The sequence below is a fragment of the Leptodactylus fuscus genome, chromosome 1 (assembly GCF_031893055.1).
Source record: "Leptodactylus fuscus isolate aLepFus1 chromosome 1, aLepFus1.hap2, whole genome shotgun sequence".
In the NCBI taxonomy this organism is placed as follows: domain Eukaryota; kingdom Metazoa; phylum Chordata; class Amphibia; order Anura; family Leptodactylidae; genus Leptodactylus; species Leptodactylus fuscus.
The window spans coordinates 44374896-44398111 of record NC_134265.1 but is presented as its reverse complement, the minus strand read 5'-3'; the positions used below and the strand labels follow the sequence as shown (position 1 = coordinate 44398111).

Here is a 23216-nt window from a genome sequence, read left to right as displayed (position 1 = left end):
GGCGGAGTCAATACAAGTAGGCAGGGCCAGCATGAGTAGCTCCTTCATGTATAGAAGACATGTCTGTTACACAGGGCTGCCTGCTTTATATGCAATGGCAGGAGTCCTAAGTAAACAGAGTTAAAGGCAGTGGGGTCAGGGTGGCCATAAACTACAGCAGCCGCCATCACACCTACTCCTCATATTAGAGGCTCTCAGGATTTGGGGGCAGGGGTAACATAAAAAAAGAAAAACATATTCCCTGGCGCTCTGGTGTCCGCTGCCGCAGCTCATTCGTTTATGCTCAGTTCTTCATTTCTCAGAACCCAAGCAACCCACGTGACCGGCCAATCAGAAGCCTGAGCGATCGATGGAGGGACTGCTGACATATGAGTGACATCACTGACCCTTCTCCAGTGACCGCCTACTTGACCTCAGGGGTCACGTGGGGTACAGGGGGAAAGGATCCAACAGGCTGCAGTTCAGACACTGGTACGCGAGCAACAAGTGAATGTGGTTTTTTTTTTTGTTTTTTTTTTTTTTTTTCTTAATATCACACCTCTTTAAGGATAATGTCCAACAGTGCACACATTATAATGTCCCACATTGGACCTTACACAGTAAATGCCCTATATTAGCCCTTACACACACTATAGTGCCCGATAGTGGCCCTTACACACACCATACAGTGGCCCTTCCTCACAGTATAATGTCCCATAATGGCCCTTCTACACACTATAATGCCCTGTAGTGACCCCTCCAAACAGTATAATGTCCCATAGTGGCCCTCCACACTGTATAATGTCCCATAGTGGCCCCTCCACACAGTATAATGTCCTGTAGTGACCCCTACACACAGTATAATGTACCATAGTGGCCCTCCACACTGTATAATGTCCCATAGTGGCCTCTCCACACAGTATAATGTACCTTATTGGCCCACCACACAGTATAATGCCCTGTAGTGGCCCCTCCACACAGTATAATGTACCATAGTGGCCCCTACACACAGTATAATGTCTCATAGTGGCCCCTCCACACAGTATAATGTCCCATATTGGCCCACCACACTGTATAATGTATCATAGTGGCCCCTACACACAGTATAATGTACTATATTGGCCCACCACACAGTATAATGCCCTGTAGTGACCCCTCCACACAGTATAATGTCCCATAGTGGCCCCTACACACAGTATAATGTCTCATAGTGGCCCCTCCACACAGTATAATGTCCCATAGTGGCCCCACCACACAGTATAATGTACCATAGTGGCCCCTACACACAGTATAATGTCTCACAGCAGCCCCTCCAAACACTATAATGTCCTGTAGTGGCCCATGCAGTTTTCTTTAGGTATGTTCCAAAAATTTTAGGTTCTGAGGAACCCTAAATAATTGGGGGTTCACCACCCATGAATCGATATTATACTCTGGGTTCTTAGAGATGAATCACAGCGTTATGACGCAAAATGACGCCAGCGTAACGTTTATGTTAGTCAGCAAGCAAGAGCAGATGGAAGGGTTGACGGCTGCAGGATCAGACTAAACAAAGTTTGCTTGAGACACAGATCTGTAGAGGGCTATAAAAGCAGAATGGTATGTGATTAATAGATAGTCTGATGGCTGGAAACAAGAAGAAATACCAAGAAATACCAGTGCTCTTATATAACAGAAATAATAAAACAAGACTGACATGACTACTCGCTGAGGACTCACTTTGTCTACGGGGGACTGCCAAAACCCTCTGTACTGGATCAGCTTTTAATTTTACTTTAAGTGCTTTGAAGAAATACAGTGAGCTGGATGAATCTTCCTTACTAAAGAGTTTTCCAGGATTATGATTCTGATATTCTTAGGATAAGTCATCACTAGATCAGGGGGAAAGTCTAACACCAAGCACCTCCGCTGATCAGCGGTTTGAAGAGGATGCAATGTTGGGGCAAGTGCTGCACCCTCTTCACTGTTTACCAAGTACGGCGCCAAACATTATATAGTAGAGAAGAAAAGACCAAGCCTCAGATTTGGTAACAATCTGGGAAATAAGGAACTGCGCTCCCCTTCTTAGTTTAGTAAAAACGGTTTTATTAATGGAAAACTCACACACAACGCGTTTCGGGCGTCTAACCACGCCCTTCTTCAGGTACAATAGTTTCTTAACCGCTGGGCTGGATTGCAAGTTAAGAAACTATTGCACCTGAAGAAGGGCGTGGTTAGACGCCCGAAACGCGTTGTGTGTGAGTTTTCCATTAATAAAACCGTTTTTACTAAACTAAGAAGGGGAGCGCAGTTCCTTATTTCCCAGATTGTTACCAAATCTGAGGCTTGGTCTTTTCTTCTCTGCATATGAACATCTTTTGAGGTGTTGGGATTACTGCTGCTGAAACCGAGGTGGACACTCCGGTTCTACATGTGAATACAGAGTTGTGACTTTGATTCACAACCATTAAAGGTGAGCATTCACCGCTTATCAGGACATTTCCCATTCCAGAATTTACTACACTATGGTTGCTCGGTGTCATTATTCCCTTTTGTTTTGAGAAACATTATATAGTGGACATGCTTGGTATTGCAGCTTAGGTCATGTGACCAGTGAAAGTAAAGCAGAAGTAGCACTCGTGGCAGGCAGCTGAACAGTGGGGTGCTATGCGTTCTGGTATTCATAACCTATACAAGAGGCCATCAATATTTAAGTCCTGAATTAGCCCTTCAAGGTGCCCACTTTGTAGGATACCAGTCACTAGATCCTTTATACAATATATCAACCCGTTAACCTGTCTGTTGTTCATCGGTCCCACCCTACATACATCTATGTTTTCTAAAAATCATTTTCCATCGTTTTGTCTCTTGTTCGGAGTCTTCAGAGGAGTGGACATGTTCATTTCCAGTTCATTGTCACTTAGATTCATTAGTTCTAGAACCCATTAAAATGCTTTTAGTGGTGATGAATTGTATGCCATGAGGTGCAGCTGGAAACGGAGCTTCCTAATGCCAGGCATTGATCATAGTGGCATGGGTGAGCGAGACTATTTGTAAACTGCTCTTTTTCTTTCCATAGGGTTTTGTGCTCAACTTGCTTAAGATAAAAAAGGTAGGAAATGGTAAAGTCCAGGACGAATAATATTTCGATTTTTCGGCAAGACACTTTTAGAACATGTATTGATGGTCTCTAGCACATTAAAAAAATTTGCCTATAGCATAGGCTATTATTGGAGAACAATGTCAAGGCTTTTGTGTTTTCCATGTCTATACAAGTTTGTGACTTTCATTGGTTGTCTTCCCTTTTGGCTCATTTTTCCCTGATCTGGTTCCCCTAATGCAACCTATGTTTCCCATTTTGCCTATAGTTCTTTGGAAGCAAAGATGGAGGAGTCTCATCACCCTGCATAGGCTCTGTGTCTTATCTAAGGGCAGCCAATGATAGAACAGTGATGTTCGGTCACTGATGGTATATTCTTTGTGAGGCACCAACATATACACATATACTGTGGTGGAAACTGGAGGGAAGCTGTATACTGTGGTGGAAACTGGAGGGGAGCTGTATACTGTGGTGGAAACTGGAGTGGAGCTGTATACTGTGGTGACAACTGGAGGGGAGCTGTATACCGCTGAAGCAACTGGAGGGGAGCTGTATACTGTGGTGGAAACTATAGGGGGTTTGTATACTGTAGGGGCAACTGGAGGGAAACTATTTAGGGGAGCTGTGTACAGTGAGGGCAACCAGAGGGGTGGATATATACTGTTAAGGCAACTGAAGGGGGCTGTATACTGTAGTGAGACATTATAATGTTGGGTACATACAGTATCAGGACCACTATGGGAATGGGCAGATTTGGCTAGGTCTTACTATACGTATATTCTCAGCAGCTCTCTTTGCGCACTGCATATTCTGTCCCTCTTTCAGTTGGGATGTATGCCAGCTTAGAGAGAAAAGAAATACCTGCATTTACAGTGAGAAACAAGAAGCCTCTCCTACATTATATTACATTTTACCTTTGTGCGCAGTGAATTCCATTTCCTCCTATAGACCTTGCACATGGGAGTATATATTTAGGAGACACATCACGGTTATTGCCTTTTTATAAAATGTGACATTTAATATCGGAAGGGAAAATAATAAAACAGGAGACAAATCTAGGTCCCCGCTCCTCCATCTGATCATCATTTTCAGAACATGGAACAGATGTCATATGATATTGGCACATAGTATGGGGTTCAGGCAAGTAGTGGATTATTATTATTATTATTGTATGCCTGTGGTGACACGAGGGTTAAAAACATATAGGAAGCCGCGCGCAGTCCGCTCCGAAAACTGACTTAGAACTGTAGTTTAAAGTTCCTGTTCAGATATTTTGTCTGAGAGTAAAACATTAGCGAGAAATAGGATTCCAGCAGTGCTCAGGGGGATCCGGCAGCTGACAGTGCAAATTATCTGAATCTGATATTAATTGACGTCAGAGCACAGAGAGCGCCCGGGGCACATTGCACGCTGGCTCCGGCATGCATCCTCTTCATAATGACTAATCAGTCATTGCCAGGGCAAGTTGTACCGCCGTGGAAATTAAAAACAAAATACCATAATGAATCTTTCATTACAAAAATCTGCTTTTTTTAGCCCTTTAATTTCTGCTCCTTGTGTAGATGTTGATTCGTAATTTGGGGGATGTTACCGTGAGAGTAATGCTGTGCCGAAATAGGATGAAGGGGAGGGGATACTGACTTGTATAAGCGGAGAAAAGTACTCATCTGGCACCCATAACACAAATCGGGTTCATACACTTGCTTAACCCTTTCGTGACCTGTGTCCTGTTTTAGATCTTGCCGACCAAACTTTTTTTTTTTTTTGCATTTTTTCCATCAACGCTTTCTTTCCATTGATATAATTGCATGAGGTTCTGTTTTTTTGTGGAACAAGTTGTAGTGTGTAGGGTTCATATACTTCATTGATTAAGATTAAGGCCCCACGTAGCGGGAAAAAACGCAACGGCGACGCATCCTGGTTTTCCCCGCATCGCTTTTCACAGCAAGTGACTTTCTGCTTCCATTATACCTATAGGGAAACCACCGATGTTTCTGTAGGAATTTTCTGCAATGTGTGAATGGGATTTGCTAGAATTCCATCCACTTTGCACAGACTTTGCAGAGGCACCAGGCCTAAGGTAACTTATTAACTCTTAATAAAAAAAAAAATAATAATTTGTGATTGATTTTACACCATTGTTCTTGTGGGTTGATACGAATAAATTAATACCAAATTTGTATTTGTATTTTTTTTTTCAAGTTTTACTACTTTTGCAAATGCAATGCAACCGAGGAATCTAAGTGGTTAAACGACTGGGACAGTGATTTGCTGGGGCCTGAGTATGCAGACGACCCTGCATTATTTAGCTGCAACTGGTTCTGCATTTTGTTTCCATTCAGGGAGTCCGCTTGAGGACTCCCCAAACGGAAACCTACACGCATTAAAAAGCGATTACCTTTGAAGACTGCAGACTCCATAGACTATAATGGGGTCCGTGTGGTTTCTGCTGTGCTTTTTGCACGACACATGCGGAGGGAAAAATGCTGCTTTCTACTGACATGTTTTGTTCGAAACCCAAGCAGAAACCACATAGACCCCATTCTAGTCTATGGGGTCCATGGGTTTCCCAGGTAACCGCTTTTTAATGCGTATAGGTTTCCCTTTGTGGGGGTCCCCAAGTGGACGGAAACCCGAACGCAGATGTGATCCAGGCCTCAGGATCTTCAATTTAAAATATATCCATAGCTAATTCCACAATCCATATCGTCCCCCACATACATTAAATTGAATCTGTTGGAGCGATTTGGGACTCTAAAACACCCCCAGGTTCTTATAGACCGGTGTGTTTAGTATCCCAAAAGTCCTAAAAGTAAAAAACCTTTATAATCCCCCTGCCACTGCCCTAGACTATGAGGGTGTTTTAGGGTCCCAAATCGACTTGACGGGTTCCCTTTAATAGTGTTAAATGGAGCCCAAATAAGATCACCATAGAGTGACCATAAAGTAATACAGTCGTCCATATTAAGGCTGGTCTTACTTGACCCTCGAAGTGTTTGCAGTCCACAATTTGCTGATCAGCAACACTAAATTTCACTCCAAAAATTCATTCCGCAGACGTCTGTGTCCAGCCGCACGCAGCCATAGAGTTTTATGGGACAGTACGTGCCGTGCCATGCCATGATGTCCGTGACTTTGCAGACCTGCGGTATTCAGTGCGGACCTCGGTCACGGCACGACACACCACTGATAAAATATGAATACCTATGTGTCTGCAAATGATCCACAATTGAGAACCCACAATTGTGGACCATTTGCAGACTAAACTTACTGTTGTGTAAGACCAGCCTAATGGTCTCAACCAAAATCAAATCCAGCGACTATTTCTATTCCTCTGACGTATCTCCTTTCTCTTCTCTTCTTTTCCCTCTGCCAGCACTTAATAAAAGTAAATTTCAGGTCAACGCAGTAGTCAAGTTTGGATGGCTGCGTATTGGGGCGATTTTAGTTTTATAGGTCCTGTAGAAGCAGTAAAGCAGAGTAAATTCCAGCGGCAGATCTCCATGAACGTGCGCCAGTGCCCCATCAAAAGTTACTATGTCATAACTTCATCCATTACTGTAATAGCTTCGATTTAGACTGTAATGACATTTCTTAGCTTTTTCTATGTAAACTTTGCATCGAAAGGTCAAAGTATTATTATTTCTAATATCTTAGATGAAAGCTGACTACCCTTTTATGTCCTTTTGCAGAATTTCCTTGGGCGTAATCCGGTAATGTTTAGGCGGCTAATTGCTCTGCGAATTGATCACAGCTGTGGCATTTTGCCTGGTGGCAATTTTCTGCTGCCTCCGTCCTCCTTTGGGTGTATTCTATTCCCCGGTTTAGCCATTTGATGTAAATCATTTATTACCCTCTGAACACGTTCCCTTTGCTAGTCCTCAGTGGTTTACTTTTCCATTTAATTATCATGTCCTGTAGAATTAACATTAAACCGTTGCGTTTCGTACTTGCCATGCCTCATAAACACTTTATATCATTTTCGGAGTTACAAACTTTCCCATATGCCTACTTGTGTCTGATGAGAGTGGCGGCTTTTGCTTACTTTTCATCAAGCGAATCCGTGTTTTGAGGTCTTCTAGTTTCCAAGTACATATTATTCTGTCTTCTGTATTGCAGATTTTGTGCTTACAGTAAGCTAATGCCCCACGTTGTGGCGACGTAGCTTTCCTTGTTGCAGATTTTGCTGTTTTTTTGAGCCAAAGCCAAGAATGGCTACAAAACTAATCGGAAATATATAGAAAGTTCTTATACTTCTACTTCCCGCTCAAGCCACTCCTGGCTTTGCAGAAAAATCTGCAACCAAAAAAGCGTTTCCTCAACATGGGGCCTCAGCATTAAAGGGGTTGCCTAAATAAGACAGTACCTTGTTATATGTTTCATAAGGCCCCAGCACATGAAAGCACGTTTGCCACAAGAAAGGGCTTTGGCCTTAATATCCCTTTATGCCATTTAGGGATTGATAAATTTCCCCCAGTATTCCAGTTGTGGTCTCACCAGTGCTCTATACAGTGGGATCACGGTCTCTCTTCATACCGGTTATACCTCTAGCTATACAGCATCCTACTTTCTTATCTTACTGCCTGGCTGCACTGTACACTCATTTTCAGGCTGCCTGATATCAGGACCCCTAGATTCTCCTTCTCCAAAGTCTTGGCAAATATAGAACTGACATACACAGAGCTATATGAATCCTTACTGACAGAGATAAGTAGAAGCTTCTGGGTTCCAATGCAAAATCTGTAATAGCGCCCGTACTTAATGGTGTAACAGTGGTGGTCGCAGGGGGTAAGACTGCGACCGGGCCCGGGACCAGCTGGAAATGGCTGAGGCCCCGGACCACCATGACAGTGGTTGGGGAAAGCCTGGTTTCCCGACCTGTATATATATTGTTAATGGAAAGGGGTCCGGCCGGGCCCCTTTCTATTAGATGCCCTGTCCTGGGCTCAGCTTCCAGTCCGGGGCTCTTCCAATCTGATGACTTCACTGCTTGGGCCTGTGATTGGGCCCCAGTTGCCACATGGGGCGCGCCAGCGTAATGATGTCATTGTGCCCCAATCACAGGCCACAGCAGTGAAGTCAACAGACAGAAGAGGATGTCACAGACAGTAGGACTGAGTGAGGATGCCCTGGAGAGGTGAGGTAAGGTGAATAAGGTGGGGGACCTTTAGGAGCACCTCATACTGTGTGGGGGCCACTGTGGATCACGTTGTACTGTATTGTGTGGGACGACTGTGGAGCACATAATATCGTGTGGGGGCCACTCTGGATCACATAATATTTTCTCCATATTCTTGATAGCTGCAGTTGTGGGTACTAAAGCTGTATCCCTTTCAAGTATCTGATATATCTCTGCAGCACCCATAACCGCCACTATCAAGAATTTGCTTTAGGATAAAGCACTTTAGTTACACAACTTTCCCTACTTACTTTGCGCCATAGCGGTTTATTATATGTGGCAAAAAGGGGTCCCGAGGCTTCAGTACCCAGTAGCGACTGCTACCTCTGCACCCCCTCTAGTTATGCCTTTGCCTCGTTTTCTTCTTAAACATCTCTACACATACATACAGCTTTATGATACCATAAATTGTAATTCATCACTTCCTAAGTACAACCATTTCTATTCCTATCAAGACACAAGCTCTATTCCTTCAAGTGTTTCGTTCAGATAGAAGACTTGCTAAGTGCCAGCTCCCACTACAACATATGCTTAATGTTGTCTGACAAATGCGCCAAATATGTAAACCATTGACTCAGACACATTGTAACAACCTGTTTCTAGCAAAGCAAATCACAAATTAATTTCACATCTTGGCCGGCTCCAGTAAGATTATGCTTAGCGTTCTATTATCTTGCTATTAGAAGCGGCAAACATTTTAAGTAGGCATCTCTCATAGCAGTGGAAGCCTTAGCTGAATGTTTTGGGAGCGTATTCTGCTTATAGCGGTGAAATTGTTGGTTTAATTAGAAGACGACGTGAGTTTTTATTTTATGACCGTAGTAATAACATTGTGCAAGAAAATCCATTGGCAGCAGAATCCGTAGCAGTGCTGGCCTGCAATATTTCACTTGTAATTCACTCATTTGTATATAAACCTGGCAGAGAGCAGATCAACCTGGCCGAGGCCAAAAAATATCCACAAAAAAGTATTGCAGGGAATCCGGGTCATGTTCGTTGTTTTAACCAGTTATACCTACAATGGAGACAGGAATCGCCCCACGCCCTGAGTCCCCGAAATATTCAATTGTAAAGTATCACATTTTACATTTATAGGGGCCACACGGTGGCTCAGTGGTTAGCACTGTAGCCTTGCAGCGCTGGAGTCCTGGTGTTCAAATCCCGCCAAGGGCAAAAAAACATCTGCAAGGAGTTTGTATGTTCTCCGGGTGTTTGCACGGATTTCCATCCCATATTCCAAAAAAAGATACTGATAAGGGAAAAAAATGTATATTGTGAGCTCTATGTGGGGCTCACAATCTACATTAAAAAAAATTACATTTATTAAAGAAATCATGGCAGAAACATGACCAAACTGCTATGTGTAAAAGAGGAGCTCAGTGATACAGTGTCTCAGTGGTACAGTGGCTCAATAATACAGTGGCTGAATGGTACAGTGGCTCAGTGGTATGGTGGCTATGTGGTACAGTGGCTCAGTGGTACGGTGGCTATGTGGTACAGTGGCTCAGTGATACGGTGCTACAGTGGCTCAGTGATACAGTAGCTATGTGGTACAGTGGCTGAATGGTACAGTGGCTATGTGGTACAGTGGCTCAGTGATACAGAGGCTATGTGGTACACTGGCTCAATGATACAGTAGCTGAATGGTACAGTGGCTATGTGGTACAGTGGCTCAGTGATACAGTGCTACAGTGGCTCAGTGGTACAGTATATCTTGTAAATAATGAACTGTCACTCGGTGGTTAGGCAGGTGCCCGGAAATGGCTTCGCATGGCCATCATAATGCAGTAAACAAAAAATTTCCGGCACTCTATGAATGTGCTTCCAAAGTGAATTTTATTCCCACAAATAAACGTTTCGGTCTAAAAGACCTTCCTCAGTATGTCGGTAGGAAGAAATAGGAAGCCAAATAGAATGGATAGGATTCCTTATCCATTCTATTTGGCTTCCTATTTCTTCCTACCGACATACCGAGGAAGGTCTTTTAGACCAAAATGTTTATTTGTCGGAATAAAATTCACTTTGGAAGCACATTCATAGAGTGCCGGAAATTTTTGTTTACTTCAGTGGTACAGTAGCTATGTGGTACGATGGCTCAGTTATCCAGTGGCTCAGTGGTACAGTGGCTCAGTGGTTAACACGGTTGCCTGGGTTCGAATTTGACCAAGGACAGTACCTGTATGCAGTTTTTTTTGTTCTCTCTGTGTTTATATATTTCCACACTCCACAGACAGACTGATAGGGAATGTAGCTTGTGAGCCATATATTGGGCAGGACTGTAAAGTGGTGCGGAATATGTCGGTACTATACAAGTCAGATAAATGTAAAAATAATAGAGGAAGAAGTCATTTAGAGAAAGAAAGAAAGAAAGAAAGAAAGAAAGAAATCTGCAAATACTAAAAACTTTCACCTCTAAACAGACATTGCACCAAATCTTCATTACTGAGTATTCCATCTGTAAATGTCTCATCCACCGCGGACTCCGGAAGGATCATTATGTAAAGTATAATGAGGACAGGTGCTGTGTAAGGACAAGGCTTGTCAGGTGAATACCTGGGACAGTAGGTGATGTGAGATGTAAGCTCGATACGATGCATAAATGATGACAAGGTGTCACCTGAGGACAGACGGATGTTCTATGGAGTCTGGGAGAAAGTCACTTGGAAGGTGAGCAGTGATGTCTGGCAATAGAAACAAACTGATAAATTATATATATATATATGTATATATATATATATATATATATATATATATATATATATATATACACACACACATGTCATGGCCAACACGGCTATGTGTATCTGACCTCTGACTTATGTGGCCAGTAGAACCTTATGTATGTTCCAATGGGCCATAGCTATTGATCCCATGGAGAGTTCTTAGAATCTTAAGACATATGTACCTCTATAATGGATAGCTTGGATACAGAATCTCATCATTGTGTCTGATAGCATATGTCTATAATGGCAGGCCAGGATACAGAGCCTCAGTTTTATGCGTGGTAGTATACCGCTATAATGTCAGTCTTAGATACAGAGGCCTATGTAGGGTAGTATACCTCTATAATGGCTTGTAACATCAGTGATATCACAGACTGACAGCTATCTCTGGATGAATTGTCATATATGGAAGTACAGAGCGCCCCCATGACTAGATGGCGATTTCTGAAATAGAGCAATTATATAAATGGATAAAAAAACAAATCTATATATCCATCAGTCCAGCTCCTCCTGATCTATAACATGCCGTCTGCACTTTCCTTTAAGGATTATATTGATGGTGGAGTTACTTTAGAATTCCCCTAGAAGAAAGCATACATTACTGTACCATATTTGGGAGAAAACCAGGTTTTGTGAAAAGCCATCTCAAGTATCAACTTCCCGGGTAGCGTCGGCGCTGTCTCACTGCTTGGTTGCACACTAATTGGTTTTTTGAGAGGTTTCATTATTTCTGATTATTGACCCGGCGGCGTGTGCAGCACCGGACAGTCTCAGGGGTCTCACTCGTCTTCTCTTTTCTTTTTAACAAAGTCTACTCAAGCCCACTGATCAAAATAGGTGGGGGTCATGAAGACTATTCATAGCACAATTTATAACACAGTAGAGAAGATTTACTAGACTAGACAGTCTAAGACTTTGATGGATTTGTCACAGTGGCCGATGCTGGATGGTAAATCTGGTCATACAACTCTGTGGCCATATCATCCCCCAACATCCTCTCTCTTCCCTGCCCGTATTTCACATATAGAAGAGGAGGGTCTACGAGGAGGGTCCTGGAGAAAGGGGGCTCACAGGAACCTTTGCATGACCAGTCTCCATTCATTTCATGATCTCCGCCACCAGTGCCTAGAAGTCTGGATGCTGAGGGGTCCCCCTTGTAGGAGATCAGGACCGCTCTACTTCCTGGGGCTTTAAAAGAATGGTGGTAGCAGAAGTCGGGGTATTATGGCTGTTCTCCTGTAATACTCATCATTATTTAGAAGAGCAATGGGGTCAGCCATAGGGCAATTTGAACCATAAAATTGCCCCATTATATACATCCCTGTGTTTTGGCTTTTTTGCCCATAACCAATAACTTTAACATGATCCTTTGACTTTCTAGGGTACCTGAGTTTTCATAAAAAGTTGAAATATGTGCAGGGTCCAGCTGGGCAGTCTGATTTATGGCTGTATATCATATGTGGTGTCCTATCATTTTTTCTACTACTACTAATCACATTATAGCTGCAGCACATTTTACATATCTCTGAGGCTATGGACGTGTACAATAAGAAGTATGTACCATCCCCTATCCATTACTGATACTACTGGTTTCTTCTTATGTACTAATGCCAGGAGTAACTGTACAATAACAAAAAAAAAAAGCTTAGAACAATACGATTGGACTGTACATATAGGACAAATATATCAAGACATGACACCGGAACAAAATTAGCACAGTCAGGATATAGAAGACTTTTTTTTTACATTGTAAGATATAGGATTTGCAGAATATTCAGTCCTTTCCACAGAGAAACAGTTTTCAAACGTGTGTGAAGACTGTGAGGAGAATCAGCCCCTCCTCTCTATATTAATCATGTGAATAAAGAACTGCCCCCTCCACTCACTGTGATCCCTTCTTGCTTATCTAATGTAACTATGGACGTATTCCCTGGTAACAAAAGAGCGAACTGCAGATTAGCTAAAAGGGAGACACTTAGTGGCAGGAACTTTAGAGAGTATTTTTTTAAGCAAAAAGCACTACATTTTGGTCCAGAATCACATTCTTTATGAAATAAGACAGATGTCTGAAAAGTTCTTTTGGTGATATTGCAGGGAATGTGGATAGAGGATTTCTGCGCAGGTTCTCACCTAGAATCCCTGGTTGCCTTTCATATATGATATATGATTGATTTTCAGTGTATTTGGGCAATGAAACTGCTTATAACCCTGTAATATTCTAAAGAATCCAGTTCCGCTCTATTATAAAATATTACATTGCTAAAAGACATTGCTATATAAATGTGTGAACATGTACGTAATATAAGTAAATGTGTCCAGACAGAATTTGCATTGTGCAGATTTGTATTCCACACCATACATAGAGGCATCTGTTAATAATATCACTTTTTTTCTTGGCGATTAACAAGGCGATAAGTATGGTAAATCTGAATTCTAATTTTATGTTTTTTCTTTCGTTTTAGGTAAGTACATTTTACTATCTCTTTGGATTATGTCCTATATATGTGACCAGAGCAAATAAGTGAGGAATCCACTTCTAGCCTGTCTTTCTTGGTAAGATTTATATTTTTGTATAGAGGTGTCTGACCTTACCTTTGCTCAAATTCTGGTTAAAGGGATCCTATCTTTAAAATTGTATTTTTTCTGCCTATCATGTCGGAATAGCCTTAAGAAAGGCTATTCTTCTACCTTTAGATGTCTTCTCCGCGCCGCCGTTCAGTAGAAATCCCAGTTTTCGTCAGTATACAAATGAGTTCTCTCACAGCACTGGGGGCGTCCCCAATGCTGCGAGAGAAATCTCCAGCACCACCTTTATCTTCGTCTGGAACGGCCTCTCTTTGCGTCTTCTTCCGAAGCTGGGTTCAAACTTCTAGGCCTCGGGCAAAGCCGACTGCACATGCCGCCGGCCACAAGAAAATGGCCGCCTACACAGTAAGTGTAAGCAGCCATTTTGTTGTGGCCGGCGGGCATGTGCAGTTTGAACCCAGCGCCGGAAAAAGACACGAAGAGAGGCCGTTCCAGAAGAGGATGTAGGCGTCGCTGGAGATTTCTCTCACAGCATTGGGTACGCCCCCAGTGCTGCCAGAGAACTCATTTGCATACCGACAAAAAAAACGGGAATTCTACCGAATGGCGGTACGGAGAAGACATCTAAAGGTAGGAGAAGAATAGCCTTTCTTAAAGCTATTTCGACGTGGTAGGCAGCAAAAATACAATTTTATTGATAGAATCCTTTAAGGGCTCAAATTTCTCAGTAGATAAATTGAATATAATATTGCAACATCATAGCAAAGCCATTTGACAGACTGCTATTTTCATTGCAACCACTGGGTGACCACACACATAGGATATAGACATCCTGTGACAAAGTAACACAAACTCTATTTTTTTTTTTTTTACTGATCATCTTCTGACATATTGGGTTATATTTAAGCATAATAGACAAATAGATACATAAAATAATAATTAATAATAATAATAATAATAATAATGTCATTCTTGGTTCATGATAAGTCATTGAGATCAGGCAAAGTGATAGGTTACCTGCAATAAAACTTAGGAGCATATATGCAGCTATGGGGGGGAAGGGGGGGCAAGGTAGAAGTCGCTACAAGGCCCTAAAGCCTTCAACATATGAAAACACCAGTTAAAAGACATTGCAAGACTAATCCATATTATAAATGGTCTGAAAGAGAAGAATCAATACTTGCATGCAATACCTGTTTTCAAACACTAGGTGGTAGAAGTGTCCTACTTCTCTGCTCCCTATGCTGTGATGGCGCTATACACTCACCGGCCACTTTATTAGGTACACCATGCTAGTAACGGGTTGGACCCCCTTTTGCCTTCAGAACTGCCTCAATTCTTTGTGGCATAGATACAACAAGGTGCTGGAAGCATTCCTCAGAGATTTTGGTCCATATTGACATGATGGCATCACACAGTTGCCGCAGATTTGTCGGCTGCACATCCATGATGCGAATCTCCCGTTCCACCACATCCCAAAGATGCTCTATTGGATTGAGATCTGGTGACTGTGGAGGCCATTGGAGTACAGTGAACTCATTGTCATGTTCAAGAAACCAGTCTGAGATGATTCCAGCTTTATGACATGGCATTGCATTATCCTGCTGAAAGTAGCCATCAGATGTTGGGTACATTGTGGTCATAAAGGGATGGACATGGTCAGCAACAATACTCAGGTAGGCTTTGGCGTTGCAACGATGCTCAATTGGTACCAAGGGGCCCAAAGAGTGCCAAGAAAATATTCCCCACACCATGACACCACCACCACCAGCCTGAACTGTTGATACAAGGCAGGATGGATCCATGCTTTCATGTTGTTGACGCCAAATTCTGACCCTACCATCCGAATGTCGCAGCAGAAATCGAGACTCATCAGACCAGGCAACGTTTTTCCAATCTTCAATTGTCCAATTTCGATGAGCTTGTGCAAATTGTAGCCTCAGTTTCCTGTTCTTAGCTGAAAGGAATGGCACCCGGTGTGGTCTTCTGCTGCTGTAGCCCATCTGCCTCAAAGTTCGACGTACTGTGTGTTCAGAGATGCTCTTCTGGCTACCTTGGTTGTAATGGGTGGCTATTTGAGTCACTGTTGCCTTTCTATCAGCTCGAACCAGTCTGGCCATTCTCCTCTGACCCCTGGCATCAACAACGCATTTCCGCCCACAGAACTGCCGCTCACTGGATGTTTTTTCTTTTTCGGACCATTCTCTGTAAACCCTAGAGGTGGTTGTGCGTGAAAATCCCAGTAGATCAGCAGTTTCTGAAATACTCAGACCAGCCCTTCTGGCACCAACAACCATGCCACGTTCAAAGGCACTCAAATCACCTTTCTTCCCCATACTGATGCTCGGTTTGAACTGCAGGAGATTGTCTTGACCATGTCTACATGCCTAAATGCACTGAGTTGCCGCCATGTGATTGGCTGATTAGAAATTAAGTGTTAACGAGCAGTTTGGACAGGTGTACCTAATAAAGTGGCCGGTGAGCGTATGTATTATGTCTATGTATTATTCCATTGACAATTAAAATACATATTATATAATATATTATAATACAAAACAAAGTTAGATACAAAATATTGTATATTGTCCGGCCATAGTCACATACAAGGACATACAAAATCAAAAACTACTCACAACCGATCCAATAACACTAACTTACGTCTGTCTTTAAGAAGCAAGAAAGTATAGAAAGGAGTTTGTAAGTAAGAAGGCAAATGAAAGGACAGAGCGGACAATGTGAAACAAAGACAGTTGATACTCACTTTTTGCTGTAACTACTTTTTTGTATTAGTATTAGTTTAGTATTTTTCTATTTGCATATGTAAGAAAAAAATCTTGATATATATGAAATGCCATTAATAAATATGAAAGAGGAATAAACCAGCAGTGAGACAATGAATCGGCCATGATCCCAAGCATCAATAATAAAGAGAAGCTGTACTGTGGCCAGCAGAGGGCAGCATTCACCTCTATAACAGACACATTAATGTCTGGGATTCAGCATACAGTTTCCATATATTATGATGTAGGAGCCTTAGTAAATCTATAGATATGACCGCGTTCTGTTGACCTCGGGGTCTATTGACCTTTAGTTTAATATTGAGTTTTCTGGTGACGGACTTATTCAGGTATCTGGGTTTTTCTGCAGTAATCGCCAGGTTGTAACCATGGAGTAGTCACAGATCAGCAAAGCAGACAGGTAAAGTATCATTGTAAACTTAGCAGGGGTCAAACCCAGGGCTGAGGAGTCAGAAGGCCAAACCACCGACTCTGACCCCTCTATTTCTCCTTAACTCTGACTCCATAAATGGCTAAGGCCAGTCAGAAGTAGTAAGTAGTAAAGCTCCTCTAATGCCTGACAAGAACTAGGACAGTAAATATGTAACTATACATCAAATTAATACATTATACAGCGCCCTAATACCCTGATTACAATATACAGCGTCCTAATACCCTGATAACAATATACAGCGCCCTAATACCCTGATAACAATATACAGCGCCCTAATACCCTGATAAAAATATACAGCGCCCTAATACCCTGATAACAATACAGCGCCCTAATACCCTGATAACAATATACAGCGCCCTAATACCCTGATAATATACAGCGCCCTAATACTCTGATAACAATATACAGCGCCCTAATACCCTGATAACAATATACAGCGTCCTAATACTCTGATAACAATATACAGCGTCCTAATACCCTTATAACAATATACAGTGTAATAATACCCTGATAACAATATACAGCGCCCTAATACCCTGATAACAATATACAGCGCCCTAATACCCTGATAACAATATACAGCGCCCTAATACCCTGATAACAATATACAGCGCCCTAATACCCTGATAACAATATACAGCGCCCTAATACCCTGATAACAATATACAGCGCCCTAATACCCTGATAACAATACACAGCGTCCTAATACTCTGATAACAATATACAGCACCCTAATACCCTGATAACAATATACAGCGTCCTAATACCCTGATAACAATATACAGCGTCCTAATACCCTGATAACAATATACAGCGCCTTAATACCCTGATAACCATATACAGCGCCCTAATACCCTGATAATAATAATAATAATACATTTTATTTATATAGCGCCAACATATTCCGCAGCGCTGTACAATTTATAGGGTTCAGATACAGACATACATAACAAAGAACGTCATTTCACACAATGGGACTGAGGGCCCTGCTCAAAAGAGCTTACAATCTATGAGGTAGAGGGGGTGACACAAGAGGTAGCAGGGGCGGCATTGCTTATACAGTGTTCAGACAATTTTGTGCATTAGGAATTGTGATAGGCTTGTCTGAAAAGATGCGTCTTTAGTTTGCGTTTGAAACTGTAGAAGTTGGGAGTTAATCTTATTGTCCGGGGTAGAGCATTCCAGAGAAGTGGTGCAGCTCGGGAGAAGTCTTGTATACGAGCATGGGAGGTTCTGATAATAGAGGATGTGAGTGTTAGGTCATTGAGTGAACGGAGAGCACAGGTTGGGCGGTAGACAGAGATGAGGGAAGAAATGTAGGGAGGTGCGGCATTATGGAGAGCCTTGTGGATGAGAGTAATAACTTTATATTTTATTCTATAATGAATAGGCAGCCAATGTAGTGACTGGCACAGACCGGAGGCATCGCTGTAGCGTCTAGCCTGATAGATGAGCCTGGCTGCTGCATTCAGAATAGATTGTAGAGGAGAGAGTTTAGTGAGGGGAAGACCGATTAGTAAGGAATTACAGTAGTCAAGGCAAGAATGAATCAGAGAGACAATAAGTGTCTTTAGTGTATCTCTGGTAAGGAAAGGACGTATTCTGGAGATGTTTTTGAGGTGGAGGTGACATGAACGTGCGAGTGATTCAATATGAGGGGTGAAGGAAAGGTCTGCGTCAAATATGACCCCAAGGCAGCGGGCATGCTGCCTAGGAGTTATAGTAAGGCCTGAGACTGCAATGGATATATCAGGGACAGATCTGTTAGATGGTGGAAACAGTAGTAGTTCAGTCTTAGAGAGATTTAGTTTCGGATAGAGCGAGGACATGATATTAGAGACAGCAGAGAGACAGTCACTGGTGTTCTGTATGAGTGCAGGGGTGATGTCACGGGAAGATGTGTATAATTGGGTGTCATCAGCATAAAGATGGTACCTGAAGCCAAATCTGGCGATGGTTTGTCCAATGGGGGCTGTGTAGAGAAAAAAGAGCAGGGGGCCGAGGACCGAGCCCTGAGGAACCCCAACAGCAAGGGAAAGAGGGGAGGAAACAGAGCCCGCAAATGATACACTGAAAGTGCGGTCTGAGAGATAAGAGGAGAACCAGGAGAGCGCAGTGTCATTGAGGCCGACTGAGCGGAGCATAGTGAGGAGAAGTTGATGGTCAACAGTGTCAAAAGCTGCAGAGAGGTCCAGAAGAATAAGAAGAGAGAAGTCACCATTGGATTTAGCCTTTAGTAGATCATTAGAGACTTTTGTGAGAGCTGTTTCAGTAGAGTGCAGAGCGCGGAAACCAGATTGTAAGGGGTCAAGCAGAGAGTTAGCAGAGAGATAACGGATTAACCGAGAATAAACCAGGCGTTCCAAAAGTTTAGAGATGAAGGGGAGGTTAGAGACGGGTCGATAGTTAGCAGCACAGGATGGGTCCAGGGAGGGTTTTTTCAGTAGCGGGATTATAACAGCATGCTTGAAGGAGGATGGGAAGATTCCAGAAGAGAGAGAGAGGTTAAATATTTTAGTAAGGTAAGTAGTGACAGCAGGGGACAGAGATTGGAGAAGGTGTGAGGGGAAGGGGTCACTACTGCAGGTTGTGGGGCGAGATGAAGAAAGTAGCTGGGAGACTTCCTCTTCTGTGACAGGTTCAAAAGATGAGAATGGACAGTCTAAAGTGCGGCTGGTGAGGGGATCAGTACTATCGTAGGTGTGGGAGTCAATGCCACCTGGGGCTTGGGCAGTAATTTCCTGACGGATCTTATCAATTTTATCATGGAAATACATGGCCAGGTCATCAGCACTAAGGTCTGTGAATGGCGTCTGCACCTTGGGTGTGAGTAAGGAGTGAAAGGTTTCAAAAAGCCTTTTAGGGTTGCTGGAGAGAGAAGAGATGAGGGCGGTGAAATAGTCTTGTTTGGCGAGGTAAAGGGCAGAGCTATATGTTTTAAGCATAAACTTGAAGTGGAGGAAATCTGCAGGTGAGCGTGATTTTCTCCAGAGACGTTCGGCACACCTAGAGCAGCGCTGAAGAAATTGTGTCTGTGGCGTGTGCCAGGGCTGCTGCCTCCTATGTGGGACTTTACGAGTGGAGGGGGGAGCAACCTCATCCAATGCATTTTTGAGGGTTTCATTATAGTGACTGGTGGCCATATTTGGACAGGAGATTGAGGAGATGGGGAACAGAGAGGACTGTAGAGTATCTGAGAGGTGCTTGGTGTCAATAGAACGCAAATTCCTATATGTGTGATGGGTAGGGGTATCTTGTGAAGGGGAGAGGGCACTGATGGTGAGAGACAGAAGGTTATGATCAGAGAGCGGCAGAGAAGAGTTAGAAAATGTAGAAACTGTGAGGAGTCGATGGAATACAAGATCAATCGTGTTTCCATCTACATGTGTAGCAGAAGAAGATCATTGTGAGAGACCAAGAGAAGTGGTTAATGAGAGAAACTGTGAGGCAGCTGGGGAGTGAGGGGTGTCAATAGGGATGTTAAAGTCACCCATGATGAGGGTAGGAATGTCACTGGATAAGAAGTGGGGAAGCCAAGAGGCAAAGTGGTCCAAAAATTGATAGGGTGAGCCAGGTGGACGGTAGATCACGGCTACACGTAAGGAGAGTGGGCGGAAAAGTCTGATAGCATGGACTTCAAATGAGGAGAATGTGAGTGAGGGGACCGGGGGAATGGACTGAAAAATGCACTGTGGTGACAGGAGTAAGCCTACCCCACCACCCTGCCTGTTGTCAGGCCTAGAGGTATGTGAGAATTGTAGGCCACCATGACACAGAGCAGCAGGGAAGGCCGTATCTGACTGTTGGATCCAAGTCTCAGTAAGGGCGAGCAGGCTGAGGGATTTGCTAAGGAATAAGTCATTAATGTATTCTAGTTTGTTACACACTGAGCGGGCGTTCCAGAGAGAGCAGCTAAAAGAGACAGGGGAGGGGTGAGGGGAAGGAACACGGTAAATATTGAGGAGGTTTGTAGGCCTTCTATGTGTGCAGGAAGAAGAGTTAGTGAAGGAAGGAGGGCCGGGGTTAGGAGAGATGTCCCCAGCAGCTAGGAGGAGCAGAATGGACAGAGACAGAAGGTGGTTCAGGGATTTATGTGGGCGCTTCTGTTTGGTGTCACTGCTAAAAGAAATAAAGGGATGATTACAGAGTGTGAAAAGTGTGTGAGAGCTGTACATGGGAGAAGGAAGAAGAGAGGGACTGATATGGATGGAGTGTACTGGTGGTAGAGGTGGAGGAGAGGTCTGCAGGAAGACAATGGCTAAGATAGTAAGAGACAGTGCAGCTATAGCATACCATGTGGTAAAACTTGTTGTTTTAGGTTGAAATTTACCTGGTGGTCTGCCATGGTTAGCCTGTTTCGTGCCCTGTTTAAGTGCACTTTGGTTAATCTGCACTTCGGTTAAGATGCATGCTGCAGATGAGATGCCCCCGCATATGAGATGCACCCCATAAGCTATATCTACTTATATAGGAAAGCACAGCTTCAGACTAGCACTAATTTAAGTCGTTAACTAATTAATCTACAAACTGTGACACATGAGGAGACTGGCAGTGTGGATCCAAGTAAACACTTGGCCAGAAACACCAATAAAATCAGTGAAGATCAAAAGACTGACACTAGTGCAGATAAGAAGACATGGAAGTGCAAAAAATATACAGCCTGGATGAAATGCTAGGATATAGTTCAGTAATCAGGCAGAGGTGAAATACAGAGGTGAAATACAGGATTATATACCATTGAATATTACAGCAGATGATCGAAGGGAGAATTCAGACAGCAAGCAGAGGTGAGTTCAATAGCAGATTATATACCATTGAATATTACAGCAGATGATCGAAGGGAGAATTCAGACAGCAAGCAGAGGTGGGTTCAATAACCATACACAGCACCCCCATACCCTGATAACAATATACAGCGTCCTAATACCCTGAGAACAATATACAGCGTCCTAACACCCTGATAACAATATACAGCGCCCTAATACCCTGATAACAATATACAGCGTCCTAATACCCTGATAACCATATACAGCACCCTCATACCCTGATAACAATATACAGCGCCCTAATACCCTGATAACAATATACAGCGCCCTAATACCCTGATAACAATATACAGCGCCCTAATACCCTGATAACAATATACAGCGCCCTAATGCCCTGATAACAATATACAGCGCCCTAATACCCTGATAACAATATACAGTGCCCTAATACCCTGATAACAATATACAGCGTCCTAATACCCTGATTACAATATACAGCGCCCTAATATCCTGATAACAATATACAGCGTCCTAATACCCTGATAACAATATACAGCGTCCTAATACCCTGATAACAATATACAGCGTCCTAATACCCTGATAACCATATACAGCGCCCTAATACCCTGATAACCATATACAGCACCCCCATACCCTGATAACAATATACAGCGTCCTAATACGCTAATAACAATATACAGCGTCCTAATACCCTGATAACAATATACAGCGTCCTAATACCCTGATAACCATATACAGCACCCTCATACCCTGATTACAATATACAGCGTCCTAATACCCTGATAACAATATACAGCGTCCTAATACCCTGATAACAATATACAGCGCCCTAATACCCTGATAACAATATACAGCGTCCTAATACCCTGATAACCATATACAGCACCCTCATACCCTGATAACAATATACAGTGCCCTAATACCCTGATAACAATATACAGCGTCCTAATACCCTGATAACAATATACAGCGTCCTAATACCCTGATAACAATATACAGCGCCCTAATACCCTGATAACCATATACAGCACCCTCATACCCTGATAACAATATACAGCGCCCTAATACCCTGATAACAATATACAGCGCCCTAATACCCTGATAACAATATACAGCGCCCTAATACCCTGATAACAATATACAGCGCCCTAATAACAATATACAGCGCCCTAATACCCTGATAACAATATACAGCGCCCTAATACCCTGATAACAATATACAGCGCCCTAATACCCTGATAACCATATACAGCGCCCTAATACCCTGATAACCATATACAGCACCCCCATACCCTGATAACAATATACAGCGTCCTAATACCCTGATAACAATATACAGCGCCCTAATACCCTGATAACAATATACAGCGCCCTAATAACAATATACAGCGCCCTAATACCCTGATAACAATATACAGCGTCCTAATACCCTGATAACAATATACAGCGTCCTAATACCCTGATAACCATATACAGCACCCTCATACCCTGATAACAATATACAGCGCCCTAATACCCTGATAACAATATACAGCGCCCTAATACCCTGATAACAATATACAGCGCCCTAATACCCTGATAACAATATACAGCGCCCTAATACCCTGATAACAATATACAGCGCCCTAATACCCTGATAACAATATACAGTGTCCTAATACCCTGATAACAATATACCCTGATAACAATATACAGCGCCTTAATACCCTGAT

At 42.8% G+C, this 23216-nt stretch overlaps 1 protein-coding gene across 5 annotated transcripts in view; it reads left to right on the top strand.

The window, feature by feature from the left end:
• PDE4D (phosphodiesterase 4D) overlaps positions 1 to 23216 on the top strand; it is a 919557-nt gene that overhangs the window by 607243 nt on the left and 289098 nt on the right. Inside the window, exon 1 of one of the 5 annotated variants that reach the window (XM_075269770.1) lies at positions 13484 to 13513. The exons of the other annotated variants lie outside the window; for them this stretch is intronic. The gene's annotated coding sequence lies outside the window, so the exon portion shown is untranslated. Of the gene's footprint in view, positions 1 to 13483; positions 13514 to 23216 lie in introns of those variants that run through there. 5 annotated transcript variants of the gene reach the window in all.